Genomic DNA, 18,383 nt, shown 5'->3' with positions numbered 1-18,383 from the left:
CATCATTAACTACAGAGCTTCTAAGCCCCTTCAGCCCTGGCTCACCTGGAGGGTTCTAATTCCTGCTTCCTCAGAGGCTGACGTGGCAGAGTTGGCAGGTATATTCTTGCAAATGGGCACTGCTTACCCACTGTGCAGGGGTGTGGGGCGAGGGGTCTGGCAGCTCAAGCAGCCACGCTCACCAGCCCCACACCTCCAGTTGCTCTTCTCTCTGCTTCCCCAAGTCATCATCCCCATTTCACACATGTGGAGACTGAGGCCAGAGTCAGCAGGCTCCTGAGCCCACCAGAGCATTCCCAGGTGGGAGACAACAGTGGAAACCCAGACACAAATGAACATGTTTACAAAACAGAAAGAGACTCACAAACACAGAAAAGAAACTTAGGGTTACCAGGGGGAAAGCAGAGGGAAGGGATAACTTTGGAGTGTGGGATGAGCAGATAAAAACTACTACATACAGAACAGACAAACAACAAGGCCCTGCTGTAGAGCACAGGGAGCCATACTCACAAACTTGTAAAAGCCTACAATGAAAAAAAACTGTACGTGCATAACTCCATCACTGTACAAAATAAACCAACAGAACTTTATAACATTATAAATCAACTATACCTCAATTTAAAAAAAAATGGATCTGGAAGAACCCAGATTCCAGCTTATACCTGATACTCACACAGCCACACAGACCCCAAGTCCAGCACCTGGAGCCCAGGGTGAGCATCTACTTCCCCTGGTGAACCCCCCTTCCCTCACCACCCACTCCCATCACCACAGGCACATCTCAGAGGGGATGGACAAGCCAGTGGCCCTGAGCCCCTGACAGAACAGCTCAGGTGGGGAAACACCTTCAAGAAATGAGTCCCCCAAAACTATTCCCCACTCCAGATGGTGAGCATGGGAAACCACCTCAATGTGACTGTAGCCTTTGTGCTGGGCCTTAGCATCCCCCATGGAAGTGGGTGCTGCCAGGAAGAGGCTGTGCTACCACCTCCTATTATTTCTTGCCAGTAGAAACCTTCAAATCCAGAAGCTGACCATGATGGAAAGGCCAGCATGAGGTGGCAGGATGGGGCTGCTATAAATGCAACAAGTCCCACATGCCGTGGGACCACGAGTGGTCCTGAGCATGACCCCAAGCTTGAGGGGGTCTCAGAGAACAGAGGTCCCATGTGTCCATCTGTCCTATTATCCATCCAGGGGCTTTTACTGACCACCCATGACCAACAGCACACCAGGCTTGGCTCTAGGAACTGAGCAGTGAATGAGACAGACGAGTCCCTGCCCTCACAGACCTTATGCTCCTCACAAATAAACTAGTAACATAATTGCCGATGAGAAAGCTGGCAAAGAAGGAAAAGAAGGCTTTGTCAGGGAATGAGAGGGGCCCTTCTTGGAGCCAAGAGGAGCCTCTCTGAGGAGGTGAGATCTGAGGAAGAGCTGAGCCTGAGGAGGAGCCTGTCATGTGAAGAGCCTTCCAGGTAGGTGTGGATAGTGTGTGCAAAGGCGCCACAGTGGGAGCCTGCTTCACTTATTGGTGATATAGGAATAAAGTCAAGATTGCTGAAGCCAAGATGTCAAGAGGAGTGGTGGCAGTGAAGCAGGGGAGCTCAGCCCTTTTGGGGGTACATGGGGGCTTTCAGGCCCTGACAAGGGGTCTAGATTTTATTCTCAGTACTGCAAAAAGCCACTGAAGGGTTTCAATAGGAGAGGGAGGTGCCTGAATTAACTTTTCAGGTAACTCTGGTTGCTGCATGGACAGAGGCCTGGGAGGGAGAGCAGAGGCAGGGAACAATAAGTGACCACAGGGATCCAGGCTGAGGCTGGGGACATGGCGGTGGAGGTGGTGAGAACTGGACAAAGGCCTGAGATAAGGTGAGGGTCATGTGCATAGTGGCAGGGCAGGCAAGGAACAGGGAGAATGCTGGCTCGGCTACCAATCCTACACGTTTACCCAATCCAAGTACTAAGCAGGCCAGACCCTGCTTAGCTTCCCAGGTCCCTTCACATTTCTGAAGCAACCACTGCTTCCCTCTGCTCTCTGTATAATCCCCCATGCTCCCCAGGGCTGTCCAATATGATGTTCACACAGACCTGGGCACAGGGGTCCACAGATTCTGGGTATTGAGAGATGCCTCCGCTTTTTAACAGGCCATCACCAGGAGCCTGTACTAGACCACAGCTGCTAAGTACACCACATTCCTCCCCTCAGTGAGGTTCCTGGGCTGGCTCCCAGGGCCACCCAGTGACTGTCCACAAGGCTTCTACAGTGAAGGAAGGAGGAATGGAAAGTCTGGGGTCCAGGCCCTAGAAGACCCCTTGTGCTGTGATTCTGTAAAGTCCATATATAAAGAGTGTACATGGGTAGAAACAGAACACAGGATGGAATCTGGGGCAAAAATGCAGCCGTTAGTGGTACATCAGTGATTCCCCCCACATAAGATCCCGTGTCCCCTGTGTACTGGCCAATGACCCCATGTGGAGACACGGAGTAAGCTGGGGACCTGAGCAGTGGGATCAGGCTGGGCCTGGCCTACTGAGCATTTTGGAGGTGGGTAAGAGAGATGCAGACACCCTGCGGGCTGGCTCAGGGCTGGGAAGGAGAGGCAACCCTCTGGAAGGCATGACTGAGACTCACAAGCTCTGAGCAGGCTGGACTATAAATGAGCAGGTGTGAAGTCACACACTGGAATCAGTCACCTGCACAGGATCCAATAGGGGTTCTCTGATGCATCACCCTTGGGCAAAAGCCCTGGGCTTGAGGACCTGAGCCTCACCCAAACCCATAGCAGGAGTACTAACTAGGGCTTCATTAGTGTCAGCACAGCATCCAGGGAAAGCAGTGACTATGCCTCCCCCTCTGCACTGGTCAGACATCCTGATGACAGTAACTGTGGCTCCTGTTTCCTGAGCACCTCTTTAGTGCCAGGCACCAGCTTAGTTCTCCATTGACAGTACCTCAATTGGTCCTGGATGTAACCTGCTAAGGGAGGTACTACTGTCCCCATTTTGTAGGCAGGAAAGCTGAGGTCAACAAATTAAGTCCCTTGTCAAGAGACATCAGGGATGCTGTGTGTTAAATGGGTCAAGGACAGAATGAATAAGTCCAACAGAACCAAGTGAGAACTATTCAGGCTGCAGGATGTGAAGCCTGAAAAAGTCTGTGGGGCACAGTGGCTGTCTAAACATTTAATCAGCGTGGGGTGGAGAGAGACTCAGGTCAGTGTATCCCAGTGTAATGGCCCTCGGAGCTGCAGGGATCTCATCCCACATGTGTGGGCCCTGAGGCCCTGGGGGGCCAACCCCTCAGTAAGAGCCAAGGATGGAGGGAGAGGTGAGTGAGGGCAGGGGCCCTGGAACCACCCAGGACTGACGGGGAGCAGCACCTGATGTCTGCAGCCATGACAGGGAAGGCAGCCAGGACCCCAGGCCTGAGCCAAGTCAAGGCCCCTCAGCACCTGGCACCAGTCTCGCAAGATGGGCACCTCTGTGACAAGCCCCAGGAGCTCAACCCAGTGCCGAGTTCAGGTCTCAGAGCTTTGGGCCTGGAGCTCAGACTAGGTTCCAGAGTGTGGCCCCTCCCTTCCTCCCAGGCCTCTGGATACTGAGACAAAAAGATGGAAAGAAGGCCCCAGCCCCAGTCCAGGAGCAGAGCTAAGGCAAGACCTAATGCCTCTGCCTTTGCACCAAGAAGAAAGGCTGTGTGGGGAGGAGAGAGCACAGAGACAGCCTGCCAGGCCAGGCCAGGTCTCAGCCTGCAGGGGCTCATGCCATGTCAGGGTCGGCACATGGACAGACTGAGCCAAGAGCTCTAGCCAAGGGCCTGGGGAGGATGGTGTCCAGCCAGCGGAGTCCATGTCTCTGCCCTGACCTGGGGGTTGGTAGACCCAGGTAGGGCCCAGAGACCAAGGGTTGTCATGCACACTTGTCCAGGGAATAGGAGAACAGAGCAAATGGTAGCCAGGACACAGAGAACCAAGGCCCACTTAAGGTACAATGTGCCACCACCCAAACCCTTAACCCCACCATGGGGCTCAGCACGCCGCTACTGGGCGCCCCAGTGGACAGCTGCTTGCCAACAGCCTCCTGCCTGCTGTGTGTACATCACCTCTCTAGATCCACCACCACAACACTGAGGTAGCCCCAATTCACAGACACTGAAACTGAGGCTTAGACAGGGCAAGTGGCCTTTAAAGATCACACAGCAGATCAGTCACAGAGCTGGGATTTGAAACCAGCTCTGCCGGACCCCTTCCCATCAAATAGAGCAAGTTATAGGCTCTACAGCCAGCGGCGTGGGGGCTGGGCCAGGCTGGCTGGATTCTGGCCCCGATGCGCACTCACAGCTGTGAGGCTGCAGCAGGCTGCAGTTCCATGCAGCAAAGGGCTACAGGTTCCCAGAGCCCCGGACCACACAGGTGACTCAAGGCAGCCTCCCTGTGAGTCATGTGATCAATATCAACCTGCTTCCCTGCTCTTACCCCCAGCCTGCCCTGGCCCAACTCCATTCCTTTCCTGGTCAAACAGCGCCCACCTCTGGCCCAGGCAGGGATGGCAAGAGAGCACAAATCCTCCAAACCTGGAGGAGAAGGGCATACAAGGCAGGCCAAGGCACAGAGGGGCCATGAAATGCTGTCTCCAGGGTTGTGCTCCTGAGAGGGGAGATCACAGGACTGGGTGCCAGAGGCTCCTTCATAGGCAGTGAAGAAGACACCAGCCCATCCAGGTCAGGGGAGGGGCACCACCCCAGATACATGGCGCACAGTTACACCCACCCAGAAACACTCAAAACAACAAAGAAGTCCCTGAGCCACTCACACCTGTGCCACCAGCGTTGGGAGCACACACTGGCCCTCAGAGCTGGAAATGAGCCTCATAAGCCTTCAAGGTAGTCTGCAAGGAGCCCAGCCCACCTGCTCACAAGCTCTCCACTCCAGCCCCACAGTGCAGAGCACTCCCTGTGCCATGGCTTTGCGGGGCCAGGGAGGGAGCGTGTACCTTGCATAGCACCACAATTGCCCAGGGGCACAGCGGGCCCTGCGCAGCCCAGCTGGTAACAACCACACTGGTCCCCAGTGCTGTGCCACCTGGCAGGCCCCATCCCTGTTAGCCCTGGGCACAGCGGCCATTCACTCACCTTCCTGCAGGGCCTGACAAGGATTGTTGACCTCGATGAGCTTGATGGAGTAGGTGATCTAGCTCTGCAGGATGTCATCGCTCAGGCTCAGGTCTGGTGCGGCCAGCTGGAAATGCCCTGTCATCCTTGGCCACATTCTCCTGGAAGATGGCACCTGGAGGACAGGAGGGTCAAGACCAGGCCTAGAGAAGGCCTCACCTTCCCCACCCCACCCCAACTCTTGGCCTTCAGGTCATGGTGCAGGCAGGACTGCAGGTTGCCAGGTGGTGGGAGTTCTGGGCTGGAGTTTCAGGTGGATAGGATAGTTTAAGGTTCTCCTTGGTCCACCAGCACAGAAATACACCTGCCCCCATAGGCCAACACACTTGACATGAGTCACACATGCACATGGCACATGCTGCCACCAGGTCACACAAGTCTCTCAAAACCAAGCCACTTCATGTATGAGCCATGCCACACCGAATGGAGTCAAGCTGGCATGACCTCAGGCAGCACCTAAAGGCCCTGATATGGTCACAGGACTGCCATCCCAGGAGCCAGAAAATTTCCCCACAGGACAATGGCCCTGGGCCAAATCCCAAAAATCGATTAATGACTTCCTTCTGTCCTGCTGGCCTAGAGCAGAGCAAGCAGGTCTGCAGTGGCTTTCCCGTGCCAGGGGGCTTTGTTATGCAGGGGCTTTTGATGACTGATGACAGGCAGCTCAGTGCCAGTCTGGCTGCCTGGGCTCTGCCTCCTGTTCTCCAACCCTCCCCACTTTTTCTGCTTCCAAGTACATTGGGGGGGTCTTCAGAAGGGGGACTTGAAGAATGTTCCCAGACTCCTTGCCTTCTGACACAACAAAGCTGAGGAGTCCAGATGGGGCCATTCTTAAACCATGAACAGCTCCTCCAGGGTGGTCTCCAGCTGGGCCTTTGCATTCTTGCATTGGTCAATTGTGCACTTGCACCTGAGAGCAGTCAGACTCACCAAAACCTGGCTCTGCAGTCTGGACAACTCTGGAGTCCTCCCTCCTCTCCAGGCCCTGAGGGTCATCACTGTCCCAGGGCTGGGCCCAATGATTCCCTGAGCTGGGAGCTGGGCAGGAGGAGGGAGGTCCCCTTCCATGCTATACCCAGAGCTGCAACGCTGACCTCAGGACACAAGCCCCACTGACACCACCACCCACCACTGGGAAGCAGGCTTGGCCAGGTCTCTGCCTGGGGATTGCAGTGCACCAAGCCCAGGCCTAGTCCCTCACCCCCCTCACACCCCTGCCTGGCCGTCCCATCATTCCTGTCTTCTCACGCCTCCCAACGCCCAGTTTCTCTGGGCTCCCTGGTCTTTCCCAACTTTCATAAAGGCTACTGCCAAGGAGCTCCCCCAAAGCAACCCCTGTCAGTCCCCCAAAACCTGCCCAACTATCTGGGATTTCCCCATGCTGCTACCAGCTCCCACACACTCCCCATCCACAGGCCCCTTCCTCCTCTTTTCTATCTCCCCTTCTTTCCTCTCCTGGTTCTCCCTCCATTGGGCTCATACTGCTCATCTTGAACACACACCCTCCCCCAACACACCACTGCCCAGGCTTCTCCCCTGGCTCTCACCCCCCAGACCATCTGCCAGCTCGCAACACTTGGGCCACGGGAAATTCTGGGACTGTCCAGGGTTGGGCTTGCATCGCCACAATCAGATACACACAAAGCCCCACACATATACTGAGAGATACACAGATATCCAGGGAAACAGGCAGACACTCTGTCTACTCTAACAGGCTGAGAGACACTCATGCACGCACCAACACAAGCTAGGATGGCCCCACACACCCCAATGCTCTCTTACAGTGACATCAACATGGTGACAAGCACGTACACAGCGACACACACTGACAACACCCACCCATCCACATTCCCCCATAGTTCAGGTTGGGACTCTCTGATCCTGCCCTGACAACTTGGTGAGACTAGGACCCTGTCTGCCCCCTGGCTCCCGCTGCTCTGAGCTGAGAGTAAAGGCTAGCGCTACCCTGTCTGAGGCCCAGCCAGGTTCTAGATGTGCCTCTAGCCCTGGGTTCCCCACAGCTGGGGCCCTAAATGTCCAGAGGCCACAAGGCCCCACAGGGGTATTGGAAACTCGGGGAGCAGCGGGAGCCTCGGGAGCAAGTTGCTGCCCATGCACATCTCCCCCATGGGGCAGCACAGCCTGGCCCTTCTTGGGAGCACCACCCACCAAGCCCCTAAGCCCAAGGTTGGTTGCCTCTTGCCCATCGCGCCACTGGGGCCCCCGCTCATCCTCAGTCCTGCCTCCCACTGCACTCACCGAGGTGGATGATAGCGTTGACCTGCACCGACAAGCATTGGCATGTCCAGCAAAGACATCAGAGTCAGTATTTCCATGATTCCTGGGCTTGTGGCTTAGCCCAGGCCAGGGAGAGGCCTAGGGCAGCACTGAGCAGGGAGGCACCTGTCCGGGTGCAGTCCCAGACTGCTCCCAGGGAGAGGAGATCCTACCCGTGCATCTTCCCCAGCTTGCCAGCACCTGCGCCACTCCAGCCCCTGCCCACCCCAGCACAGTGCGATCAGGCTCCGGCTCCTACTGCAGAAGTGGCTGCGGTGGCGTGACAGCCTGAGCCCAGGCTGGCGCAGCTGGGGAGTCCGGCAGTGGCGGCGGTGGCACTTTCTGTGGCTCCTGAGGATTCAGAGGCGGTGGAGGCAGTGGCAGCAGCAGCCGGACCCCTGCAGCAGTTTGCAGCTGGCAGTATCTGGGTCCCCATGAGGAGCGAACTGTGGAGGATGCCCCCGTCCCTCCCCCTCGGCTCCACTCCACCTCCCTGCCCGCCTCCCTCCCCTCTGCCCTCCTCTTGACCAGGTGACTGGAGTCTCAGCCTTGCCCTGCAATGCTCTCCCGCTGGCAGCTTGGAGAGTGTGCCTCCTCGCTCCCAAATGGGGGACGATCTGAGGCCAGCAGGGCAGTGGGGAACCGCAGGGGCTGTGGCATGCAGAGACTTGGCAGCCATGGGCCTCATGCTCCCCGTTCACTAGAGACCTGAATCTGAAGAAGGGTAGGACTCAGACGGCTCTTGGGGGTTCCAGGAGCCCCCTGGCGATTGTCAACATCAGCTGCTGAGTGCCTTGCCCCATGACCCCCACCCTGGGCAGAGAATCCCTTGCGGAGCCGGGCCAAGGACAGCCAGGAGAAAGACGAAGAGGGACACTGAGCCAGGCACCAGGATGCAAAGGGAGCCACTATGGCGAAACATCTGGAGTAAAGCTGTGGCGGTGGGCTGGACCCTAGATGGCCTCAGGGACCTCGGTGTGCACCCATCCCCTACCCCACAACTCAGGGCTCAGCAGCGAGTCAGGCAGGACGCTTGGACTCTGAAGACCAATTCACGGCCAGAAACCGGTACATCCCTCACCTCAGTGCCTGGAGGTGAGGAGCTTTCCAAGAGGCTGGCCTGTTCACACTCTGACCCTGCGCAGAGCCTTTTACATGTGAGCCAGAGTTGAGAGTTCCTTTTTAGTAGCCAGGGGAAAGCGGGGCGCTCTCCACCACTAGGTGAATGTTTCTGGCAAGCCATCACCACCAGATGTAGGGTTAAGATATTTGGGCTCCAGCCTGGGAGGAGGTGGCAAGACTGAAGGGTAGCCACCATTCCCCATCGCCCCATCCCCCACCAAGTTTCAGACAGACTGGGCTCCACAAGGCACACCCAAGATTTTGGGGAGACAGCTGAGACCTTCCCAGACCAGGATTCCATGGAAGTTTGATCTAGAAGCACCTGACAGAGCCTCCAATCAGGGTCTAATCCTGGGAGCCCAGGAGTACCCATTATCCCTGTCATTGGCCTGGCCCCAAGGCCTCTACCTTGATCAGGATCAGGTGCTGGGCATGACAGATTCAGAGATGCTTTCCTGGAACTCCTCACCCAGAGGAGAGGCAGATAGTTACACAGATTATTAAAAGATACGGCAAGGACCCCAAATGCCATGTATGCACAGGCACATCCTGAGCTGTGACCCAGCCTGGGAGCAAGAGCCAGGGTATGACTCCCTGGAAGAGGTGAAAGTTCTAAAGGCTGAGTGAGGGTTACCAAGGGAGGAGGAAGGGAGGCTTTCAGGCATTGAATGCTGGTTAGCCAGCCAAAGCAAGAAGACAAAGAATTTAGTGTGCGTGAGCATGTGCGTGTGTGTGTCCCAAGCTGCCTGCCACAGAAGACACTGGCACATTTTACTTTGGAAAGATAGGGGAGGAGGCTGTGCAGAGGGGGCCAGTGCGGGCTTGGAGAGCAGTGAGGCAGCTCTTGCAGTGGCTGATGGCACTGACTCAGTTGGGCAGGGGCAGCCTAGGGGAGAGGAGAAGCTGGCTTGGAGAAACAGCAGGGAGCCACATGGGCTGGCAAGGTGACTTCCAGAATGAGGGGCCAATGAGCAGAAAGTGAAAACTGACCATGCATGCAGGAGGCCGAGCTGTCCAGCTGGGTGTGGTGCTCACACAAAGGCACTTCCTCAAGAAACCTATCTTGACCATGAATTGTAAAACATGCCCCACTCAGGCTCTATAAACTCTCCATGTCTCAATTCTCATTCCCTGAAAGTTCAACCGTGCACTAGCTGAACAGTTATAGACAGAGGAGAAATAAATAAAGGATGGGTTTTATTATATAACAGTTTGGTTCCTATGGGGACTGTCTCCACCTCAGAAGCATGGTAGTATATTCACCCTCTAGGGGCTCAAACTTGAGATCAAGAGCCACAGGGTCAGGGATTCCACAAACATACTTGTTTGGACACCTGCAGTATGTTAGTAAAGTAGGCATGTGAAAATTCTAACCCAATTAGAAGTTTTTCTTGACATTATGCTAGGTAGAGGTAGCATGTTTGCAATGAGACCAATCTCAAGACCCCCTTCCAAATATTAAGAAGTCAACTTACAAACACACAGTTTTCAGGAGGCTCCTGTCAGTTTCTAGTTTGGATGATGAGATCCCTCTAGTTTGTGACCTGAGGGCTATGACTCACGTTGGCTTTCCCCTGGAAGCTCTTGGCCTGAGTATCACCTTCTTCTCCATCTCCCACAGTGTGCGGTCCTTTCCCATCCCAAGATGTTCATCTCCGAATGCTCCTCCTCCTACACTCCCAAGCCAAGCCAGTTTTCCCTGCTAGACTGGAATGGCCTGGGTAGCCCTTGACTAGCCAGAAGGGGCACTCTGCACAGGTCCCATTTCTCCTACAGCTGGGAGGCGGGCCCAGAGATCACTGGAACACTATGCCCCACTACCTCCAGGCAAGACTCTTTGAATCCTGTCTGCCACTGAAGTTGGGATTACCAGTTTCCAAGGACATTGGCTATTATTGGGGCTTTATCAGGCTCATCAAATCCTTAATCACTTATTGATCTTGGCCAGCCCAGTCCCTTAAGCCCTGATAAACTCTAGGCCTGCAAAAGCTGTCTCCCCCAAACCAGACTCCTGGGGAAGCAACTCTACCAGATGAAGTTCACCCCAACTCTAATAGCCTGGCTGGAGGAGAGAGATTAGCAATCTGTGGGTCATATGTTGTAAATCCATTTCACAGAGGGGAAAACTGAGGCTCAGAGGAGTAACTTGCCCAAGGCACCTGGTGAGTTGCTGGCAGACCCAGGACTCAATCTTCTTGGTATGCTCCTCACGACACAATGATGTAGTCACAGAAATTAAAAGTGGGTCAGTAAATCCTTCTTTTGAACAGTTTAGCCAAACAGGTCCTTGTTTTTTTCTAAAAAGACCTTCAGTTATACCAATTCTGGCTATATTTATGCAATATTTACCATATGTAGGATGGGGCTCAGAACCTACATCTTACTAGGAGATGGTATTCCCATTTTCCACTTGGGAAAGAAAGTGCAAAGAGATAACATGAGCCCATCAGGAATCTTAACTGGAACACTACTGCAAGCCTGTAGCTTGCCACCAAACCTGCAGATGAAATGGCAAGGCAAAGAAAACTTGGTGGTCCGCCTGGAAACCACGATCGTCACTTAAAATTTTGTCATCCTGTAAAGCAGACCTCTCCCTTCTCTGTCATCTCATTTCTCATCCCAGCCAATAACTGGACAGAGGGAGCACCAGTTGGAATCCTGAAATTCCCAGGAGCCTCTTGCCCTGGCACGTTCCCTTGGGCACTGTCTGCTGCACATAGAACCACCACTGCCCAAGCACTAAAGAGGTACCCCCTCTCCAATCACGCACCTTTAAGCAAACCCCCAGATCAGCAAGATAGCGTACCATTAAAGACTGCCTTTCTCCCTTCCTCCCCAGCATAGAGCCCTGAACCCAGGATTTCTAAGCTAATTCAGCCCAGACCTGCATAAATGTTACCACATGCAAGATAGGGCAAGACCTAGCCTTGGGGATTCTCTGCAGGGTTTCACACAGAAGACCAGTGCTCCTGAGAACACAAGGTGAAAGCCAACCTCAGTACTGGGATCAACCTCCTCCAAGGAGGGGTCAGCATCTTAGAAAGAGCCAAGCTCTATGCCCTGTATCTTCAGTTCCAAGCTGGGCTCTACCCAGTGGCTCGAAAGAACCCGCATCTGCCAGAATCTGAGCTGAGAGAATCCCACTGCTATTTTCCTCTCTTAACCAACTGGCTTTTTCTTTAAAAGAATATATATATATATGAATTTAGTCCTTATTTTTTATTATTTTATTTTTTATTATTTTTATTATTTTCCTCAGTCACTGCCTTTGGTCTTATGTTGTACATTAATTGCCCATCTCTACTTTGATTTCCTTACTCCTTCTCAGCCTATTCCATCTCATTTATACTGTTCCTCAGCATATGTTTTTTGATTTCATCTTCTTTTATATGACTGTACTTTTTACTTTACTTTTACTCTGGTTAGCCTCATGGGTTGTTACTTTTCAATTTCCCAGGCCAGCAATCTTTTGCAGCCCTCATTCCATTATTTGAGGCTCCTATTCATTTAGCCTTTGATTTTCTCCACCTTGGGGGTTGGGCAAGTGAAACTGAAGGTACCCTCCAGGCACCCCACCTTGCGGCAGCCTCCAAGGCAGGACCCACTTGTAGGCTCCGACACCCTGGCCACCCCCGCCTCCCCAGGTACTCTTTCCACTGCATTGCCAATGCAACAGAGGGGAACAAATTTGACTCTGTATTGGATCTGTTCCTTTAGTTTCAACCACTGTGCGCTACTTTCTAGGCTCAGTCTTGCCAGCTCTGCACCTTTTGTGAAACAATGTTGCCTTTAGTGTGCAATATACAGGAGAACCTGTTTTGGGGCTCTGACCTTGAAGGATGTTAGCACTTCTGCAGTTAAGTGGAGATGGCAAGTTGCAAAATAGAGAATGACTTTTGATTTATTGCAAGTTTACAGGGACATCAGGACCTGGCCCACATGGACAGTTGCAAGAACAAAGAGTGCCTGCAGCAAGAAGCTTGCAAAAATCAACCACACCCCTTCCCCCCACACTTTTTATCTCATACAAAAGGAGCCTGTATTCTGACTAGAGCAGGATGGTTCTCCAAATACATTAGTCGGCCATTCCTCTCCGTCTATCGGCTTTCTGAATAAAGTCGCTACTCCTTGCCACAACGCCTTGTCTCTGAATTTTTTGGCCTGTCACATGGTTAGTAGAATGAGTTTGGACTCACCAACACCAGTGGCACAGTACAGGGGTGCATGCCTGGTTCCAGGTGAGGAGGCTTCCACTTGTTGGAGCCACGCCCCACAGCCCAATGAGGAGGAAGGAAATCACACACAGCGCATCTGCCCTAGACAGGAGCACCTCCCTTTTGCAGGGCAGGGGCCTTTTTATCCTCATTCTATGGTCAGGAAACTGGGGCCCAATTCAGTCTGTTTGGTTTTCTTAGAACCAGGATAATCTGAAATGCTACCCATATGAGAAGTTACTTCCTCCACAAAAAACAATCTAGAAACTCAGAAACCTGGTCCCTTGACCCAGGCCTCCCTGACAGTGCAGTTGGCAGGACAAAAGGCCAGCTCAAGCCCACCTGTGGCTCTCATGTTGACATCCAGGGCTTCCCTTGGCCCCATGGAGCCCAGCAAGGTCCATCCTTTCCATAGGCTCCTCTGAAGGACAAAAAAAGCAGGCCAGAGTTTGCAGAGGGCCATTACCAAATACCAAAGGTGAGCAAAAAGAAGGAGGTTTCCATTACAAGGAAAAACCCTGAGTTGTCATCTCAGTCCCAGGCCTCCAGGGGCAGCCTGTGTCCCAACTTCCTCCTACAGCAGTGGTCCTCTGGGTGTGTGTGTCCGCCAGTCTGGATCCAGGGTGTCCTTAAGAGGAGGTCCTGGCTTCCAGGGCTCTAGCCCAACCCCACTTCCCTCAGGCTTGAACTTGGGTGCTCTAAGTCCCTTGTGTTCAAGGAAAGGGTTCTGCTGCTGAGAGTCTGAAGTTTGAAAACCTCTGCCCTGATGAATCTCTCCAGAGCCGAAATGCTGGCCCAGGCCCTTCCCAGGTTGCATGCTGGGATCCCTGCTTCCCCAATACAAGGCCTGAGGAGGCTTCTCCTTTCTCTCCCTGGCCCCCGGGCCCTGAGACTCTGGCCTTTTTGCACTGAGGGAGCTCCCAATTCCCCCAGGAAGGACAAGTAGCAGGGAGCCAAACCCCAGGGTATCTTTTTCCAGAGCAAAATTCAGGCCTTCACACCCTGATCAGTCACTGCAAAGACTCTACAACCAGGATGTGGAGCACCACAGTGGCTCCTTCTCCTTCCCACCACTGCTCAGAGGCCTTCCCTCCCCTGCCGTCTGCTGCAGTAGGTCCCTGCAGTTGGTGCCACACGGGCTGTGATGAGCCCATGAGCTGACTAAAGGAAGAAAGTGCACATCCCAAACTGAGAAAACAGCAAAAGGTAAAGTGTGGAGGTAGAAGCACATACAGAAACACCAAGGGGAGGAGAGCAAGATGTGGGAGGAGTTGGTGGAGGGGCCAGGATGGAATTTGCCAGGAGGGTCCTGGTGGGAAAATGCTGAGGCCAGTTCACTACTGTTCAGACATGTCTCTACAGCACAGGGGCCTAAGGTGGCCCTGGGCAGCCAGAGACACGTAAGCCACTATGTCTTTAGTGGGCATCATATGTTAGCCAGAGGGCCACTGATTAGCAATAGAGTCAAGACTGAGGGGTGAAGCCCCTGTCCCTTTGGCCACCAGGGAGATCACAGGAGGCTTACCCACCCTGACTCTGCACACCACACTCTGTGCCAGTGGCATATCTTCTGCCCTCATGAGGGATGGGGATTCAGGTGTCCACAAGTGAGGTGTGGTCTCAGGTCTCACAGGACCTCAGACTCACATCTGCTCCATTTCGGTGATGGGATACCCAAGTGTCACCATTCCTACTGAGGTAAGAGCTACAAAGTGGAGACCCCAGACACTCTGTGAAATGAATGTGAGAGGCTCAGCCCTTCCCATCTCATCCCATCCTACATTGGGTACAGCCTGGCCTGCAGCCTGTCAGAGCTGAACACCCACATTCCCAGATTCAGGGATTAGGGGACGTGCATCTGCCTGGAGCCTTTGCTCACCTGGCAGATAACTCCTTCTCCAGAATCATATGTCCAGCTAGACACAACCCCTAATGAATCAGATCACCCTGTTCATGGACACACCATTTCCATGAGCAGTTTTTCTTGCCTGTAAACTTCTCTTATGTGGCAAAGAAATGAAATTTTCATTGGTTTACACTGTCTGGAAATTACTGCATTTTAGCACTGTGTAAACCCAAAGGATGAAGGTGCTACCTCCTGGGGATGCTTCTGAGGACTTGGCTAGGATTGGGGCTTTTCCACTAAGTGTCTCTGAGAGATTTCTTTGTGTTAGCATAGTGACAGGAACAGATTTGTATTTTAAACATCACTCCTTTGGGTCAGAGGGAGTGAGAAAGGGAAGCAAAGAGCATGAATCCAGGACAGTGTCAGTGGTGGCCTGGACAGGAGGGGGAGGGTGATACAGAGAGGTGAAAGTATTTGGAATTGGGACCCAGGGACAGGGGAAGAGCTGACTGCATGTGGGGTGAGGAAGAAACAGGGAGCAGACAGAGCCCCAGGTTCTGGTTTGAGCAGGTGGGGAGATGGAGCTGCTGTAAGGATCAGGGAGGGGTGGGAAGAGAGTTCCAGATGGCAGCTTGGGGCCACACTTACGAGACTAGATCAAATCTGATATACGTTCCTCATGAAATCATTGGGAAAAACTGATCCCCAGGGAATTCCCACTGAGGCTGAGGGTCTTCTCACTCCAGTGGATAAAAATCCTCTTGTTTCTGGGGAAGGTGACTGTTTACACTGGGGCTGGAACTTGGGAGAGGCATGTGAGGATGGGAACATAGAGGGAACACCAAATGAGACTGTCAAATCTCTCTAGGGACAACAACCCTTCAACTGCCCATCTGTCCCTGCACCACTGTGTGTCCAGCCAAAGAAGATTACTCTGCCAGGCTGTGTGCCCATGAAGGGGACAGTCTCCCTGCCCTCAACACTGTGGTTCTGAGTGTGGACAGTGGAACCTGACTGTGTGAGTCTGTGATCCCAGCTCTAGCCCCTGCTGCCTCTATGGCCTGGAGTCATGGTGCTCTGACCTGCTGGCCAAGGACTGAACCACTTTCCTCAGGTTTGTGTTGGAAATTAGAAACCATCAGACCACAGGAAGCTCTTGCCCAGCCCTCCCATGTGAGGGCAGTTTTCTGCTGGCCACACAGAGACTGAGCACTGGCTTACACGTGTGCACAAGCACACACAAACACATAGACACACATGGACAGTGATATTAAATAAGGACTATGGGGTGGGATCAGGAGATGAACAGATGTGAGGGTGGTAATAAGACCAAAAACAAAGAAAAATGGGGTTGAAGGCATCACCTACAAGTGTCACCACTCCCACACTTTTCAGGTCTTATCTCACATGTGCCTGAGGACATACCTAAAGTACGAGCTAGAATCATCCCTACTGTGCAGATGGGGAGACCATCCTGGAGAAACACCAGGATAAATCCAGGATTGAGAACAGGTAAGAACAACGACTTGAGTCTGGAAGCCAGGGCTTCTCCTCACAGCTGCACGCAGACCCTCCCTGGGAGCTGTGGAGAGGGTAGGGCTGCTGTAACTGTGGAAGATGTGGGTTTGCATGGAGAAATAGGTGAGAAGGCAGAAGCCAAGAGAGTTGTATGTAGGGGTGTTGTCTGAGGAGAGGGTTCAAGGACGTGGACCAAAGGAACTGATGTCACTTCCTTGACAATGACCCCAACAGAAATAGAAAGTGGTTACCAGGCACCCACATTCTAGTAACTGCCCCAGAGCCAGCTCACTTGGCTGGAGACATTTCACAGAGAAACATGTTCTCTTTCTGTTTCATGAACTCCTGGGTCTTCTCTTCCAGGAAACCCTGCAGTGACAGGTTTCTGAGAGTCTGTAGGTGTTGGGTGAACCCTCAGTCCCAATGCCTCTGGTCTGTTACAAGGAGGTCACCTAAGGTAACACAGGGTGCCCTGGAGCAGGCCAGTCCTGGCCCAGTCTCCTCTGGGAGCCCTCCCTGGGCAGGCCCACTTCCCATCATCTCCATCTCGGGGTAGAGGGACTTAAGGGGACATGTCCCCTTTGGGCAGGAATGGGTTATTAAACACGTGGTAACATGGTGTTCCTGTCATGGTCACACCTGAGGACAGGGCTGGCAGTGGGGAAACAGGACTCCTGAGGGGGCTCTTATCTGTGCCAATGGAAATCTAAGGCCCTCAGGTCATCAGCTTTTTTGTCCCTGATGAAGGTTTGTGCAGAGGGTTGAGTGTGTGTGTCTGGACTGGAGACATATTGTGGGTCTGAAAGCCAGCCAAGACAGCCAGACGGGGGTCTGAGGTTTCTGCCCGTTGGCTGGGCAGTGTGTTTGCAGGACTCCACACAGGACATGGGACAAGACCTCGTCCATGGAGTCCCCTGCTCCATTTCCCTGCAGGAGCTGCAGGTGCCCCACGAAAACAACACAGTCCAGGACGTGCTCAGGGTGAGTATGAGTGATGAGACTCCACCCTCAGGAAGCCCTAGGTCCCACAGCTGCTCTGCTCCTCCCCTGGGCTCCCTCTTAGAGACCTGCTGCCAAAGGAATATGATGCCCCATCTCTCCCACCTCCCCTCACAGCCCAGGCCCTGCCTTGGCCAGATGCAAAGTCAATGCCCACATATGAGTCAGAATCTCAGAGACTTTGACAGAATTTCAGTTCATGTTCAGTCAAGTGTGTTTCTGCATTTTTCTACAGATTGTCCTGTTTCTCCTATATCCCCACTTGTCCACGTTGGCCTCACAATTCTGATCCCTCCCACCCCGGGATCAGCCTCTTGGTTCTCATCTCTACAATGGGATGCTGTGACAGCAGTCACAGGGATGAGGTAGTTCATGCAGGGAGGTGCTGGCACTGCAGTGCTGATACAATGATCTGAGACATTAACGCATTTAATCATCACACACGACCCCTTGTACTGGTGATGCTGAGAACCTTGAATCCTGGGCAGCAACCCCTTCTACTTGCACGTTCCTCTGCAACTGTAGGGCTTTCACCACCACCCAGCAGGTCCTGGAACTTCTGTTCCTAAGGTGAGAACTCTGTCCTCATGGACATTAGTGACTCAGCCACTTACTAGCTGTCACGTGTGGCATTGTCACTCTACCTCTCTGAGCCTCAGTTTGCCCCTCTGCACATTGGGGTCAAGAGAGGATCATGCCCTAAGAGGGTGGGAGCAGAGTGGGTCCTTCATGGAAAGTGCTTTCTGGGGACCTGGCCCCTGGAATGGTCAGTTGAAGGGGCTGTTTTGGGCTAATTGGTCATTGTCCTCCCGCCCACGAGGAAGCCTCTACTTCCTGTGTCACTGGGACTTTGGCCTTGGTTGGAAGTGTTTTCTCATTTCAAAGGGGATAGGCTATTCCATTAGCTGTCTCTGTCCTAGGAGAGTGTGAGCAGGGATCCCTGAGAGGGAGAAGTGGAGTCCCAGGCCAATTCAGATCTGTATGATGGGGTGGGTTGGGCTCATTCATTCCTCAAATATATAGGAAGGGCCCCGAGGGGCAGGTGCTTTTCTAGGGTCAACCATCATTTAATGCGGAGAGCAGAAAACAGCCCTGCCTTCCAGGACTTCCATTCTCCCAGGAGTCATACTGTCACACTCGACATCACCTTAATGTAGTGTTCCCAGGATAGTCCATGTGGCGCCTTCCTTGTTTCCTCTAGATATGGATGTGCCCTCCCTTATAGTGATGAGGA

The 18,383-nt window shown here is 53.3% G+C and overlaps 1 pseudogene; it reads right to left on the bottom strand.

Moving 5' to 3' along the window:
* The window catches only part of LOC116277845 (zinc finger protein 532-like), a 73,631-nt pseudogene that overhangs the window by 29,429 nt on the left and 25,819 nt on the right, over nt 1–18,383 (bottom strand).

This window comes from Vicugna pacos, chromosome 11 (assembly GCF_048564905.1).
Source record: "Vicugna pacos chromosome 11, VicPac4, whole genome shotgun sequence".
NCBI classification, from domain to species: Eukaryota; Metazoa; Chordata; class Mammalia; order Artiodactyla; family Camelidae; genus Vicugna; species Vicugna pacos.
Note: the sequence above shows the minus strand (reverse complement) of the source record. Positions and strands in the feature narration are given on the sequence as shown.